Source organism: Pongo pygmaeus, chromosome X (genome assembly GCF_028885625.2).
Source record: "Pongo pygmaeus isolate AG05252 chromosome X, NHGRI_mPonPyg2-v2.0_pri, whole genome shotgun sequence".
In the NCBI taxonomy this organism is placed as follows: Eukaryota; Metazoa; Chordata; class Mammalia; order Primates; family Hominidae; genus Pongo; species Pongo pygmaeus.
Genome location: NC_072396.2, coordinates 43,811,166 through 43,828,438, shown reverse-complemented (window position 1 = coordinate 43,828,438; position 17,273 = coordinate 43,811,166). Strand labels below are relative to the sequence as shown.

The following is a 17,273-nucleotide window of genomic DNA, read 5'->3' as shown; positions in this document are numbered from 1 at the left end:
AATTTTTCCTGATGTTTAAAACATATTGTCTAAAATAATAATTTTGGCAAGTTCAATTTTGCAGTATTATCAAAGATAAAGTTTTGCCTTCAATTAAGCAAGGGTCACAAGTCAATCAGATTTCAAGTTAAAAAGGAAAAAATAGTCTATACTGGATCCACCCTGCCAGATTACTGAGGACCAAGGACATTGAAGTCCAGGCTGAGATGTGGTAACCCAGGAGTTTGGGCTAAGTGTGGGGGCTGTGGTGCAGAAGGCTAAAGCAGGCTGTCTAAGCTTGGGGAGAAGGTAAACCAAAAAGCTGTACTTTCTATCCTAATGAAATCAATTGGAAGGTACCTGGCATAGGGATGTCACTAAGTATACTGCTGAGTCTCTTTTAGCATTTCAGAGCATCGTTTTTCCAGTTACTGTGTGTTTTTCCTTGAAATCGCACACCTGTGTTTCTCTTTGAAGGCCCACTCTTGGGCTACTGGGTTTGCTTTGCCTCAACAGCAAAAAGTTTGAAGTGCCTGAGAGTTGACAAACCGCCCTTTTACCCCTACCCTAAAGCCAGTGACTCTTATTCCAGAACTGGCTGGTGCAGGAGTTATAAAGCCCAGCTACTTTCCTTGAAACAGCTCCAACTCTGAGCTGTGATTTACGCAGGATTAGGCTGAGGTAAGGACCTGGCCTAAAACCACACACTTGCTTGCTTCTTCCTCTTTCCTCTCCTGTTTTTCTCACTCTTTTACAAGATTCTCCTGGCAGTACTTCCTTCATAAACAACTTGCACCTGAATCCTCATCTCGCGGTCTATTTCTGGGTAACTGACAATGATCATCAAAAATTTGTATATACAAATATATAGATAGTGGAAAGCCACTACTTCCACTCACAAAGAAACTTCAAGTATGCAGGTTCCCTTCTTCGAAATTCTTGTCTTAAAAGAGAAAATAAATGTTATTTAAAAAGAAAAGTTGGATGGATATTGAAATAAGCAAATTATATTTCATCTTATTGCATGTATGTTCAGGGTTGCTGAAAATCACATTTCATAACTGGATTAGTAGAGGAAGTAGAAGAAAAATAAGACTCAGTGCTCGTCTATTAATAAATGCATATATACTAGGAACTGCTTGAAAACAATCAACTTCGAATCAGGTTCAAATTGGCTGCTGCTGAGAGTGGAAATGAAATTCACCCTCTGAGCCAGTGTACAAAATGTTCTGCTTCTAGCTTGAATCATAAGAAAAAAGAAAAGGAAACTCTATCTCTTTTCTTTTCCCTTTTAGAATTGGCTTAAAAGATAAAATACTGTTCTGCTAAGTAAATTCATAGATATACTGGTCAGATTTCTGTTTATTTTCAATCCCTGTGCAACAACATTTGACATAAATTGACTTCATGTTTCGCTGCACAGCAAGATTTGTTGTTCATTCTGAATTAACATTATTCTGTAGCATGCATTGTTACCATTCAGAAGCCAAATCAGGAAGTCAAAATGGCAACACTAATCAACTTTGAAGCTTTTTCAAATCGCATGTTTTGGAAACCCTATACATTTATAACATCATCCAAATTTGAAAAAGTAATCAAACTTCTTCATCATTTCTTGTTGGATACATGCTAGTTTGGCATTAGGACTGTACAATTTTTCTCAGAAAATTCCATTCTGAGAAATCTTTTTGTAGTGGTGGCCATTTTAAAGATCTCTTTGCAGCCCATGGAACAAAAAATTACCTGTTTTAATGGAAACTCTTTCCTCTTAATGACAACATGGATGCTTATACAATGTTATTCCATCTCCTAGGTATACTTCAAGGACCAGGGTAATCCAGTCAGAATCTATACTCTGAGAATCTGGAATAGGAGCTAAGATAATCTTGTGTCAGTCTGTACTGAGCTCTGAAAGAGAAAAGGTGTAAAATCTTGGGCACAAGGCTGTTGTTAATTAATGCATTAGGTTCCTAGGGCTGCTGTAAGAAAAGTACCAAAAGCTTGGTGGCTTAAAACAATAGAAATTTATTCTCTCACAGTTCTGGAAGCCAGAAGTCTAAAGTCATGGCCCTGCTCTGTCTGAGTTTTCTCTCATCCTTCCTTGCTTCTCCTAGCTTCTGGTGTTTGCCAGCAGTTGTTGTCATTCCTTAACTCGTGGATGCAGTACTCTAGTTACAGGGCCATCTTCGCCTTGTATATCTTCCCTCTGTGCATGTCTGCCTCCATATCCAAATTTCCCCTTTTTATAAAGATAGCAGTCATATTAGAATAGAGTCCACCCTAATTGCCTCGTCTTAACTAATTACATCTGCAAGGACTTTATTTCCAACATATCTTTACTGAGGGATGCAATTCAAGCCATAACAGTTGGGTTCCCATGAAGCTGACCCTGAGATGAGGATACGACTGCAATCAAATCATTAAGTGCTCACAGGAAAAATCAGTAAGGCACTAATGGAAACAAGGCAGGATAAAGGAGGAAGCAAAAGCTCCATAGAAGGTTGGATTACTCAATTTTATCCTGTAACGGAACCCTGGAGTGTGAGTTACATTTTGGAGTTTTTCTGATTAGAGACAAGCAAACAGGGCATGCCTATGCTTTCAGCGATTATCATTGACTAAGGACTGCCTTGGGGGTGGTGGGGGAATGTAAATCCCCAGGCACTTTCATCTCTGCTACATCCCAGCAAATGGGACTCCAAGACTCTCTTGGCAGTCCTCTAAACAGAATTGTAGGTGTGAACTACAATTCCTATGCCCTAAAAGAGAAAATAAATGTTATTTAAAAAGAAAAGTTAGGCCGAACGCAGTGGCTCACGCCTGTAATCTCAGCACTTTGAGAGGCTGAGGCGGGTGGATCACCTGAGGTCAGGAGTTCGAGACCAGCCTGGCCAACATGATGAAACCCCGTCTCTACTAAAAATACAAAAATTAGCTGGGCATGGTGGCACACACCTGTAGTCCCAGCTACTTGGGAGGCTGAGGCAGGAGAATCCCTTGAACCTGGGAGGCAGAGGTTGCAGTAAGCTGAGATTGTGCCATTGCACTCTAGCCTGGGCGACAAAGGAAGACTATGTCTCAAAAAAAAAAAAAAAATTAAATGGATATTGAAATAAACAAATTCCATTTCATCTCATTGCATGATATGGTTTTGCTTTGTGTCCCCACCCAAATCTCACCTCTAATTGTAATCCCCATGTGTCAAGAGAGGGACCTGGTGGGAGGTAATTGGATCATGGGGGCAGTTTCCCCCATGCAGTTCTCATGATAATGAGGGAGTTCCTATTAGATCTGATGGTTTAAAAGTATTCGGCAGTTTCCTCCATCACTCTCTCTGTCCTGCTGCCACGTAAGATGTGTCTTGCTTCCCATTCGCCTTCTGCCATGATTGTGTTTCCTGAGGCCTCTCCAACCATGCAGAACTGTGAGCCAATTAAACCTCTTTCCTTTATAAATTACCCAATCTCAGGTAGTTCTTTACAGCAGTGTGAAAACAGACTAATACATTGCATGTATGTACATGGTTGCTGAAAATCACATTTCATAAACAGATTAGCAGAGAAAGCAGAAGAAAAATGAGACTCAGTGCCTGTCTATGAATAAATGCATACATACTAGTATCTGCTTGAAAACAATCAATTTCAAATCAAGTTCAAATTAGCTACCACTGAGACTGGAAATTAAATTCACCCTTTGAGCCAGTGTACAAAATGTATACTGGGGAGGGGAGGGAAAGGGATGCAGGTGGGCTAGCCCTCAAATTTGGGGCTTAGCTTAGGAGGGTTCTTGGCTTTTCTCAAGAAAGAATTCAATAATGAACCAGCAGTGAAAGACAGCACCTTTTACTGAACCAGTACTGCTTTCTGTGGAACAGGACTAATGCATAGGCAGTGTGCCCAGAGTTGGCACTTATGGGCTATTGGCTAGCTGTATTTATATCTACTTTTATGGGCTATTGGCTAGCTGTATTTATATCTACATGTAAATTAAGGGGTGGTCTATGCCAAAATCTCTAGAAAAGGAGCATTAACTTCCAGGTAGTTGCCATTGAAAGGGGTGGTAACATCTGGGTCATTGCCATGGCATTTGTAAACTGTCATGGTGGTTATGGGAGTGTCTTATGCTAATGAGCAATGAGGGCAATTAGAGGTTGCTTTCAGCACCATTTGTTGGTTCCAGCAAGTTTCTTTGTTTCATCTGGTTGGGACTAGGAAATAAGTCCTCTGATCTTCTACCTCAAAAACATACCAAAGCTAGGGGATCCACAAAAAAGACAAATTGGAATTGGAAGGTATTTGGGCAGAACACTGATATCTGCCACAAGTCGCATGGCCACCTCTCAGCATGTGGACTGTGTAGCAGAAATAACAGGTCTGCAGAGAGAGAATAAGGAGGCCAACACAAGAAAGAAAACCCTATGATGGAGCCCTTTCTGGGTACTTGATGGCTTTCTTTCCCAACTATACTCTTTCTGAGGTTTTAACGTATTCTTTCCAATTATTTCCACAGTATTCCCCTATATTACCACAATAAATTCCTGCACCCTTCTACTTCTTCTTCCTAAGCTAATAACAGTTGTTTCTTTGACTTGCAACCATACAACCCAACCACCAAATATGGCACTCTTCTTGGAATGGTTTGAATGCAGTCCTGCTTGGAAGGTCCTTTGGATTTAAACAAAGTAAAAAAGTTAAAAAGATAAATGGAAAAAGGTAACAAAAATCTTTTTGAATAAATATCCCCTCTTTCACACTGCTTATAAGGTTAGTTACCTGAATGTTCCAAACTCAGCTCATCACCTCTCTGGAAGTTTTTTTTTTCTTTCTGTGAATGACACCACCATCCATTTACTCAGTTACCCAAGCTCATAAGTTTGTGTTATTTCCACTCCCCACACCCTATCAGATTCTGAGACGTGTGAAATAATCTCTCTGTCTCCCTGTTTCAAAACCTCTTTACTTACCTTTTTGTGGTATTATTCAAGTAGGTTCCAAACAGCCTTTCTGCTTCCTGTCTCACCAATTTGCTCTGCACACCACTACTGTTCATATTCACCCAGGCATATATCCATTCATTCCTCAACTATTTACTGAGCACCCATGCTACAGGTAGAAGTGAAAAATATAAATATGGATATGATATTGATAGAAATGGCATTTACTATTGTGCCTTGCATTATTCTAGGTTCTTTACATGTTTTAGCTCATTACATTATCTTTAAAAATTATGAACAAGGTACAATTTTTGTCTATACTTTAGAAATTAAAAGAGAAAACGGGCATAGAAAAAGTAAATAATTTATCTAAGCTTGCAGCTTCTCTCATAAGAGGTTCAGTGAGATAATTAAGCCCTATAGAAAATGACTGGAGTGACTATTTTCTCAATTCTTCCAAGAACATATAACTAACACCATTCTGGTAACATAGGAAATAAATTAATGCATTGTATAGAACAATTGTTTTGGAGTGTTAGTGCTTAATTCTCTGATGGAACCCTATTAAGAGCAGTCATGTCACGGGACTAGCAAATGACAGTTTTGATCTCAGTCTATTGACTCTGTGCCCATGCTCTCAGCCACTATGAATTGCTGAGACATGCAATAGTGGACAATGTTCATTGTCACAGCCGTATAGCACCCAATTCCTTCCTATTGTTGGGATTCTCTCATTTCGTATGGAGCCTTGTCTTGCATTTAGAAAGTTGAAATTGTCCTCCCTCTCTCTGCCCTATGGTAGCCAGGCATATACCAGTAATTCAGATTCCATCATGGGGGTCTGCAATTTGAGACTGGAAAGAGTAACTCAGTGACACAGGGAATGTTAGGGAGTCCTCACAGTCACTGAGGCCATGTCAGCAACATTGTAACACAATAGTGGTGTCCACTACATGAATAATAGCATGCCAGCCAGAGAATCTTACAAGGATATGGTTTGTCCTCCTGTTCTTGGCCCTTTGATGCTGTCTTCATTTCTGTTCAACTGTACTGCAGGGTGAAAAATACATACAGTCTCATCAGATCTGATAAGAAGTTGGCCTAAAATATTCAAGATTATCAAGAAGACTATTTGAAACATGGATTTATGCCTAAAATTGTAAATGCTGGTTGACCTCACCCTAAGATTACATATATTATGTTCATTTTTTATGTAAGGTCAGCCCTCTGTATCTGTGGGTAATGCACCCATGAATTCAAACAACCACAGATATAATTTTTTTTTAATTGGGTCCGTAAAGACATGTTTTCTTGTCATTATTTTATAAGCAATATAGTAAAACAACTGTTTTTATAGCACATTATATTAGGTATTATAAACAATCTACAGATGATTTAAAGTATATGGGGAGATGTGCATAGGTTACACATAAATACTAAGGCATTTTACATCAGGGACTTGAGCATCCATGAATTTTGGTATTTAAAGGAAGTCCTGGAGCCAATCTCCCACGGACACTGAGGGAGGACTGTATATATACATATATACAGTTATGTACAACATAACATTTCAGGCAACAACAGTTTTGCATATATTGATGATGATCCCATAATATTATAATACCATATTTTTACTGTACCTTTTCTAGGTTTAGATACACAAATGTTTACCATTTTGTAGCAATTTCCTACAGTATTCACTAAAGTAATGTACTGTATAGGTTCATAGCCTAGAAGCAACAGGCTAGACCATATAGCCTAGGTGTCTATTAGGCTATCCCATCTAGGTTTGTGTAAGTGCACTCTCTGATGTTTGCACAACAACAAAATTGCCTAACAATGCATTTCTCAGAACATATCCTCCTCATTAAGTGATGCATGACTATATATACATTATATAGGATGAAATGAAGCATTATTTGTAGTTTAGCATTATTACACATTAACTCTTTAAAGACAGAGCAGCTTGTTTCTAAACATGTGCCTCTTAGAGTTGTGAGGATTACATTTATATCTATCTATATCTTTATATCTATATAGCTGTATATAGATACATAAATGTTAGAGTGTGGTGAGTGACTATTTATAATTGTATAAATAAATCCATGTTTCATATATTTTATATATATGTATAATAAATACACTAAAGAAACAGATGCACTGGGGAAGGGGGCATATGCTTTTCTTTTTAACTGACATTGTAGAGGTCTCTAAGCTTTTTTGATCAAACATCCTAAATTTATCGTTTAAAATCTCTCATGGTATCTTCTAGGGTTTTAAAAATTTCATTTCGTTATATTTAAACATTTCACATCTTTGGAATTTATTTTGGCTAAAGGAGTGAAGGAGGGATCCCTCTACTGTTTTCTCTCCCTACCACCTTATTTTCTAAGGCCAAACCAACTCTATGAATTGTCAGTAATCCATCCTCAGCCTAATGTTATAAAAACTATCTTCAAAATATTCTGGAAGACATTTGTTATAGATCATTTATTTGCTAAAAAAAAAAAATTGTGTGGTTAAGGGAACATGAGGTTTCAGCTTGCTTGGATTTAAATCAAGAGTCTCAGAGATGGTTTACATGGATTTTGCACTACAGTCTGACAAGACTGGCCTGATAGTCTTGCAGTAAAGCCCCATGTGCCACAGGCTTCTTGAGTGACGACTTGGCACTTGCTCTTCTTCTCCTGACAAAGATTAACAGCTACAAATTTGTTGCCTTCCCCCACCCCCAGCCTCTTTCTGCCATGCTGAGCACCTGTTTTTTCTCGGACTTTTTTTGTTCAAGGCTGCCTCCCTTGCCGCTCTGTGTTGGAGTGGCTTCAAGGAGGCACTCTCGGTCCAGCCCAGCCTTATATCAGAACTTTCTTTGTTAAGTGAGGGATTTTTCTGCCACTTCTTTTTGGAGAGCTCTGTGCTCTACTCAGGTTCCAGAGTTCAAACTTCAGTTTTAATAACCAGTAGTTTTGTGATCTTGGGCAAGTTACTTACCTTCTCTATGCCTCTGTTTCATTGCTTGTAAATAGGGAAAATAATATTACCTATCTCACAGGGTCATCAGGATTAAATTAGTTCACACTTAGAATATTTCTTGGTATATGGCATATCATTGATACTTAACAATACTCTTTAATATGTGGAGAATTTTAGGTCTATCTTGGAATCTATCCCTGTTTAGGTTTCAGTTCCACTGCATTTGGCTGGTATTTGTAGGGGGCAAGGCCCTTGGCCCACTGAAGGTTCCCTAAAATTCACTGGCATAAGGCATATTGATTAATAGGAGAATAGGTATATATATTTATTTAACGTGTATACAAGGGAGCCTTCAGAATGAAGATCCAATCCCCCAGTGAAGTATAGAAGCTTATATAACATCTTTTAAAATGTATTCATTTATTTTTAGAGATGGGGTTTTGCTCTGTCACTCAGACTGTAATGCAGTGACATGATCATAGCTCATTATAGCCTCCAACTTGTAGGTTAAGCTATCCTCCTGCTCAGCCTCCCAGGTAGCTGAGACTACAGGCACATGCCACCATGCCTGGCTATTTCTTTTATCTTTTTTGTAGAGATAGGGTCAGACTATGTTGCCCAGGCTGGTCTTGAACTGGCCTTAAGCAAAATCTACCTCCCAAAGTGCTGAGATTACAGGGGTCAGCCACCACATCAGGCCCTTATATGCCATCTTAAAGTTACAGAAAGAATGGGAGCTTGGATCCTTGCAAAACAAGAGAAATTCTATTGAGGAGCAGTAAAGGATTACTAGAGAGAACGAATGGTTGGGGAACAGAGATAACCTGGTAAGTGGTTCTCTCTGTTCAGGTGTGGTTACATTCTTGGTCTTCTTTTCTGCAATAGGTAATGAGATAACAGGGAGGGGAAGAAAAATCCATTGTTTTCCTTGGTGAATTCAGACTTAAGGCAGATAAAGGAACTTCAGAGAACAACTTTATCCTATGCTTTTTTTTTTTTTTGAGATGGAGTTTCACTCTTGTTGCCCAGGCTGGAGTGCAATGGCACGATCTTGGCTCACCACAACCTCCGCCTCCCAGGTTCAAGTGATTCTCCTGGCTCAGCCTCCCAAGTAGCTATGATTACAGGCATGCGCCTACACGCCCGGCTAATTTCATATTTTTAGTAGAGACGGGGTTTCTTCACGTTGATCGGGCTGTTCTTGAACTCCCGACCTCAAGTGATCCGCCTGCCTCGGCCTCCCAAAGTGCTGGGATTACAGGCGTGAGCCACCGTGCCCGGCATATCCTATGCTTTAAGAGAGACTATTACAGGGAGTGAAGAAAGTCAGAGGGACCTTAAAGCTTCTTCAGTTCACCATGACCAAATGTCATATTTTGGGGTATCAGTTTTTGAGCTCCAACATATTCTTTTTGGTATAGTTTGTTGTGTGGCTCCTTCCTTATTTCATTAAAAATAAAACTTTCTTCCTTTATATTTTCTTTCTTTTGAGTGTCTATGGTGATTGATTTAATATGGGAAGAATATCTCTTCACCTCAGTTTTTCAATGTAACCTAAAGAGATCATTTTATTGTAGGGGAGGAAAAAAATATTTTTTACCACTATGCTTCATAGTTCTTAGTTGGGATAGACACCCCCCCCCCCCACCCCGTAACAAAAGACAGATTAACAAGAGAAAAACAAAAAAGTTTATTAACATGTATGTCTTACGTATACATTGGGAGATACTGAGAGCAAAAAGTAAATCTCAGAAAAATGGCTTTGAATTCAGGCTTAAATACTATCTTCAGTTGAAACAAAGAAAGAAGGGTGTGGAGGGGAAGCAGTTACGGGAATGTGAGTAGAAAAAACATGGTAAACAAGGGTAACAGTTGTTATGCAAATTTAAGTAGGTACCTTCTCCACTGATAAGAGTTTCTAGTGATTTAGAGTAAGCCCTCTCTTTCTGGTATGGAGTGGGAGACACCCTTACAAATGGAGTTTTTTTTTAATAGATGTGAATTTCTGTTACAAAAGGGTAACTTCTCTGTTTTTAGAGCTTCTCCTGTGTCTGTAGTTTCTTAGAATAATAAACTGAAAATAATCCTTATGCCAAAGAGGCATATTTTGGGGTGGCATATTCTGGACTCCTACACTATACATATATAACACATTTATAGTTATAAGAAGAAAATATATAATTTCTCTCTCTCTCTCTGCCTGAATTATTTTCAATATTTGCTTGAATATTTCTGAACACATTAATTTATCTGGAAACAATTCAGATACCTTGAGTTGTTTTTCTTTGTTGTTCCTCTATTGTATTGTTTTTATTTTAGAAATATCTAAACACTCATTTTATAGAAATGCTATCCAATTTGAAGAGTTGGGGAAGAGTGTGATATAATCGTCTTTCATTTTCAATAATTAACTGCAAACTAATAGGTACAGTTTTATTTGGGTAAATTTTAAAACCCTTTTCTCCTGCAATTGTACAAATAGAAATCTATAGGCAAGAGCCATTAATCTTTATTTTCCTAATATTGTTTTGTGTAAATGCAGCAGTTGTCCTTTCAGATTAGTTCCCTTTGAGCTTACATTGTGTTTCTCCATACAAGACAGGGCTAGTTTCTCAAAATATGCCTTATAGAGTTGTTGTGAAGATCAAATCAGACCAAATCATGTAATGATTAAAAAACAACAACACTTAGAACCGTGCTTGGTGCCTGGCATGCAGTAAGCACTCAATTAATGTTTGCTATTATTGTTATCTTCTTTTGTCCTACAGGAGGAAATTTCTCCCTTTAGAATGTCTTCCTAAACATTGAGTTGTGGTCATTTATATCACACACAGAGCTCCCTTCTGCCTTCTATCTCCTTCCCATTTTCAGACACCCATAAAAAAACCCCACAGGGATTCAACAGCATCCTTTTGTGGCCCTTTTACTAAATTTAAGTTTTGTGTTTCATCCCAACTTCCTTGTCTTCCTTTATTCAGATTAGAAAACCCTTGGTGAAATCATTTGTAAACTGTACTTGAAATGCAGGGTTCAGATGCCCCTGTGATCCACACTTTTAGAGGTAAAAATGGTTCAGTGCAGCTGTTTGTTTGAACTTGTTGAATATCTATGGGTGGAACCTCCATTTCTGATTATTTTATGTCTGAATAACACCTGGCTTAATGTTTTGAAGGCATAGCATTGAGCCTTGGCAGACGTCCATTTGAGGTTTTGTTGTTGTTATTGTTAGCTATGTGACCCAGGTGAGGTACCTAAAAGCTCAGTGCCTCAGCTTCCTTATCTGGGTAGTGGGGATAACTAACAATAATGACTATCCTACTGGATGAAGGTGAAGATTAAAGGAGTTAAGTATATAAAGTTTTTAGCACATTCTAAAGATAAAATATATTATTATGTTGTATTATTTTATTATTGTTAAATAAAAATCATTCATGACACTTATTAAAGAACAGTGAGGCAGACTATAGTCAGAACTGTTGCAATAGGTATAGGGACCACTGTAATGGGGTTTTGCATTTGGGGAGAGAGATTGGGCTCAACTTCAAATATAACAAGGAAAAGGGGAATTTACAACCCAGGATGAGGGGTGGAAAAAAGGCATTTCATGCAAATGGACTTTAAAAGCAAGCAGGAGTAGCTATTCTTATTTCAGACAAAACAAACTTCAAAGTAACAGCAGTTAAAAAGGACAAGAAGGGATATTATATAATGGTAAAAGGCCTTGTCCAACAGGAAAATATCATAATCCTAAACATATATGCACCTAACACTGGAGCTCCCAAATTTATAAAACAATTACTAGTAGACCTAAGAAATGAGATAGACAGCAACAGATTAATAGTGGGGAATTTCAATACCCCACTGACAGCACTAGGCAGGTCATCAAGACAGAAAATCAATAAAGAAACAATGGGTTTAAACTATACCTTGGAACAAATGGACGTAACAAATATATACAGAACATTTTATCCAATAACAGCAGAATACACATTCTATTCAACAGCACATGGAACTTTCTCCAAGATAGACCATACGATAGGCTACAAAATGAGCCTAATAGATTTAAGAAAATTGAAATTATGCCAAGCACTCTCTCAGAGCACAGTGGAATAAAACTGGAAATCAACTCCAAAAGGAACCTTCAAAACCATGCAAATACATGGAAATTAAATAACCTGCTCCTGAATGATCACTGGGTCAAAAACAAAATCAAGATGCAAACTAAAAAATTCTTCGAACTGAACGACAATAGTGACACAACCTATCGAAACTTTTGGGATCCACCAAAGGTGGTGCTAAGAGGAAAGTTCATAGCTATAAATGCCTGCATCAAAAAGACTGAAAGAGCACAAACTGACATTCTAAGGTCACACCTCAAGGATCTAGAGAAACAAGAACAAACCAAACCCAAACCTAGCAGAATAAAGGAAATAAACAAATCAGAGCAAAACTAAATGAAATTGAAACAAACAAAAAACCCCCAAAAGATTAATGAAACAAAAGGCTCATTCTTTGAACAGATAAATAAAATTGATAGACAATTAGCAAGCTTAATCAAGAAAAGAAGAGAGAAAATCCAAATAACCTCAATAATAAATGAAATGGGAGCCATTACAACTGACACCACAGAAATCTAAAAGATCATCCAAGGCTACTATGAACACCTTTACACACATAAACTTGAAAACCTAGAAGAGATGGATACATTCCTGGAAAAATACAACCCTCCTAGCTTAAATCAGGAAGAATTAGATACCCTGAACACAACAATAACATGCAGCAAGATTGGAATGGTAATTAAACAATTATCAACAAAAAAAGTCCAGGACCAGACAGATTCACAGCAGAATTCTACCAGACATTCAAAGAAGAATTGGTACCAATCCTTTTGACACAATTCCACAAGATAGAGTAAGAGGGAACCCTTACTAATTCATTCTATGAAGCCAGCATAACCCTAATACCAAAACCAGGAAAGGACATAACCAAAAAAGAAAACTGCAGATTGATATCCCTGATGAACATAGACACTAAATCCCTAACAAAATACTAGCTAACTGAATCCAACAACATATCAAAAAGATAATCCACCATCGTTAACTGGGTTTCATACCAGAGATGCAGGGATGGTGATGGTTTAACATACACAAGTCAATAAATGTGATACACCTAGGCAAAAATTTACATTTTGACAACATCTGCATTTTACCAATAATCTTTAAGGCTGTTTTTATTTCTGAAAGATTAAAGTCACATGAACTAAAAAGTACCATAGCTTTTATCTTCCCTTTAAAAAATATTTCATCCAAGTGCTTATCCTTCTTTAAGTCAATTAATTAGAGCTCTTTTTTATAGACATCACACACACAACACATGTATAACCACACAGACAGGCAGAAGAAGATCCAGTAGCTATAAAATTTTTCCTTTGCCAACCTCCTAATTGCATTATTGGCTTCTGGGTGGAGCCCTTTAAGAGCAAGGCTAGGAAAGCATGTAGTTTCTAGGGTCTAATAAACAAGTGTAGCTGGAAGACAAAAACAGGTTTTGAGAGGGATCTATACACCTCTAATTCCTGGCACTCCACAAGGAAAACAGGTGTCTCCAAAAATTGAATCTGTGGTACCTTTTCTGTTTTTCCCAAAGAGTCCCAGGCCATCAGAAATTATCTTAGAACCTCTCATGCATTCAGTAAGAGTGGCAAGGCAAAATGGAGTTCAGTCGACTGAGAAAAAAACCTTTTCCCAGCAAAACAAGATCCAAGAAGAGAAAACCATAAAGTCCTTTTAAATATACCCTTAACTTGGATATCCACTTTTAATTAAGCTGAGCGCTCCTTAAGAGAATCCTTTTAAGTCCCTTATTACCCGACTTTAGCCATGCCAAGCGGCCAATATTTCTGGCTTTTGAACTTTACCGAAGGTAACCTCCCAACTACTCCAAGAAAGGAAACTACAAGGTGGTTCATGGAGCGGAAGAGAATCAACAAATGGCAAAGGTCACACAGATATCAAACCAGAAAGGACTCATTCCCTAAGCCAGGATTGAACCTGGGCCACCATTGTAAATGGTGGAGGCTGAAACAAAGCATTGCCATGTGGTTACAGGTCACACTCCCAATAATTTAAAACAAGATGGAGGCCTTCAGCAAAGTTTGCCACTGACCAGTTTGCTGGGCTTGAACAGTGGACCTATATTAGGCCTACATCCCATCCTAAGATATCTCTCTTTCTGACAGAACCATAAAGAAAAACATGCAAAACACACCAGATTGAGTATAGCTTAAGACCAACCTCAAAAATCCTTTTTTTAAAAAAAAAATTAAAACTTTACAGAGAATATAAACAGTGATAGTTGGGGTCCTGGCCTAGTCAAACGTCTTCTAAAAGGAAAATAAAAAAGCCTCTCACATAAAAGTTAATGCCTGGCCTAGTGGAGAAAAGAAAAAAACAGCTTAAAGTGCAGAGTTGGAAAGTGTATTAGTCTGTTTCCACACTGCTGATAAAGACATATCCAAGACTGGGAAGAAAAATAGGCTTAATGGATTCACAGTTCTATGTGGTTGGGGAGGCCTTACAATCATGGCAGAAAGTGAAAAGCACCTCTTACATGGTGGCAGCAAGAGAAAATGAGAATCAAGTGAAAGGGGTTTCCCCTTTTAAAACCATTAAAACCATCAGATCTTGTGAGACTTATTTACTACCACGAGACCAGTATGGGAGAAACTGCCCTCATGATTCAATTATCTCCCACAGGGTCCCACCCACAACACTTGGGTATTATGGGAACTACAATTCAAGATGAGATTTGGGTGGGGCACAGCCAAATCATATCAGAAAGATGCCTGGGGAAAGAACTGCTTGTTCTTATGTAAATGGTTCTTATGTAAATGGTTTCTTCCAACAGGGAGAGAAACTTAATTGCTGTTTCTTCCCTGGGGCTCAGACAGAGCTGGACCCCTCAGCTAGGGGAGGGGAGGCCAGGTGAGGGGAAGACATCATGGACGTGTGGTGGGGAACACTGGCCAGCCTGCCACGTGGGGGCCTTGGGGCATGTGCTCCAGCCCCACCTGGGAGGGGAGGGGAGCAGGGAGTCATGCCTGCAGCCATTGGGGTGGGGGTGAAACACCCCCAATATTGTGAAAGAAAGGATAGGTGCCAGTACAGTCTCAAAAAAAGAAGGAAAATGCCATAGAAAATCTGGATTGGACCGAGACTGACACTGCTGACCCCTGAGAGCAACGAGGTGGGGCACAGTTTACCCTCAAAAGAAGTCCAAGGACAAAAAGTCTCAGAAACAAAAGGGACAAACATTTTTTGGTCTGTATTTTACTCACCTTTCCTCATGTACCAGTATGGGCCACCAAAATGATCCGGGATCTTTTGCTCTTTAGTTCAGCTAAAATCCAGGTTCTTGTCACAAGACCAGGAAAAATTAGGCATACGGACACATTGAAAGGTGAGGAGAGCGGAATTTATTAAAAGAAAGCTCTGAGCAAAAAGAAACCAAAACGGGTCCTTCCAACACGCCGTCCACCTCACAGATTGAATGCCAGGCCACCACACACACAACCTGAAGAGGCCACGCTCCTCCCCACTGCATAAGGAACGAATCCCCAGTGGCTCACCCCATTCTTCCAGTGCACAGGCCAGCCCGCAGTCCATTGCGGGCATGTCCAGACAAGGGCCTGGGCAGGTTCTCTCATGTGCATAAAAGCATCTGATGTAAACACTTGTGGGGTGGGTCGGAGATTCTCCAGGGATCCTCCCTTAGCTGCCTCCTGCAACTATCACCAGGACTAAGAAGTTTCCCATAATTTCAGACAAGTTTCCTTTGAAGATTGAAAATACACTGCGTATTGTTTTGGTTCATAGGAGGCCGTGTCTTACAGTATACTTACAGAGTATACTTACAGAGGCTAAGTATATGAACTTTGGAGAAAAAAAATGACTTGGATTTTAATTCTGGTTATGTCACTTTCTAATTATGTGACTTTGGGCATTGCTATGGTTTGAATGTTTGTGTGCCCTCCAAAATTTATGTTGAAACATAATCCCCAATGCAACAGTATTAAGATGTTTGGCCTTTGAAAGTTTCTTAGGCCATGAGAGCTTTGCCCTCATGAATGGATTAGTGCCTTGTAAAAGGACTGGAAGGAACTAGCTAGGTCCTTTTGCGTTTTGCTCTCTGCCACATGTGGCTTCAGCAAGAAGGCACCATCTTGGACACAGAGAGAGCAATACTCACCTAACACTGAATCTGCTGGCACCTTGATCTTGGACTTCCCAGCCTCCAGAATTGTGAGAAATAAATTTGTATTATTTATAGATTACCCAGTCTGTGGTATTTTGTTATAGCAAGATTAATGGACTATGACAGGCATGTTAACTCTCAGATCCTCAGTTTTCTCATGTAGAATCTTTGAACCTAGTACCTACCATATAAGAATGTTGTAAAGACTAAATTAGATGATACTTGGAAAAGACCTCACGTAGGTGCTCAGTGTATTAGCACTGGAGTCTCTTCCTTGTACTTTGAAATGTACCTGCTATGGTTTGAATGTTTGTTCCCTCCAAAACTCATATGGCAATTTAACTGCCACTGTCACAGTATTAAGAGATGAAACTTTAAAGAAGTGATTAGGGCATGTGAGCTCTGCCCTCGTAAGTAGGACTAATACCTTTCCTACAAGGGCAAGTTTGGCCCTCTTCTTTCTCTTTTCCCTTCTTCCATGTGATGGTGCAGCAAGAAGACCCTTGCCAAATGCTGGCACATTGTTATTGGACTTCCCAGCCTCCAGAACTGGGAGCCAATACATTTCTATTTGCTATAAGTTACTCAGTCTATTAGTCTGTGGTTTTCTACTATAGCAACACAAAAAGACTAAGACAATCACTTATACATATCATGATGCAATATGTGAGAAATGCATCCAACTATATCAATATGACACAGCAATTAGGACTAAGAGCTAAGATAATCTGTGTCAACATGACTTAGTTATTTGTTCCAAAAAAAACCTTGCCTAGGAATGATAAGACTGCAAACCAATAAATAGTTTCAGTCTTCACTTCAGGAAATTCCTACAAGTCACTTTATCTGAGACAACAGCCTGCTCTCCTGAAAAACAATTTATATATTAAACGGTTTATTTACCAAGGCGTGCTTCAAGACCTTGTGTCTACCAATCTTAAACCATTATGTTACAAACTGCTGAGTCTTGATCAGGATACCACACTGAAATCCACACCTTAAACCAGACCCCAGATCCTTTAAATATCCTCTTTTGATCTTCTGATTTTTCTTTTTTTTTTTTTTGAGACAGAGCCTCGCTTTATTGCCCAGGCTGGAGTGCAGTGGTGCACTCTCAGCTCACTGCAATCTCCAC

At 39.0% G+C, this 17,273-nt stretch overlaps 1 long non-coding RNA gene across 1 annotated transcript in view; it reads right to left on the bottom strand.

Moving 5' to 3' along the window:
- The window catches only part of LOC129023796 (uncharacterized), a 49,604-nt gene extending 34,169 nt beyond the window's left edge, over positions 1-15,435 (bottom strand). The window contains exons 1-2 of the long non-coding RNA XR_008496928.1: positions 15,222-15,435; positions 1,723-1,854 (exon numbers count right to left, since the gene is read on the bottom strand). This is a non-coding gene — a long non-coding RNA (uncharacterized LOC129023796). The remainder of the gene's footprint in view (positions 1-1,722; positions 1,855-15,221) is intronic.
- Positions 15,436-17,273: the final 1,838 nt, after the last annotated feature.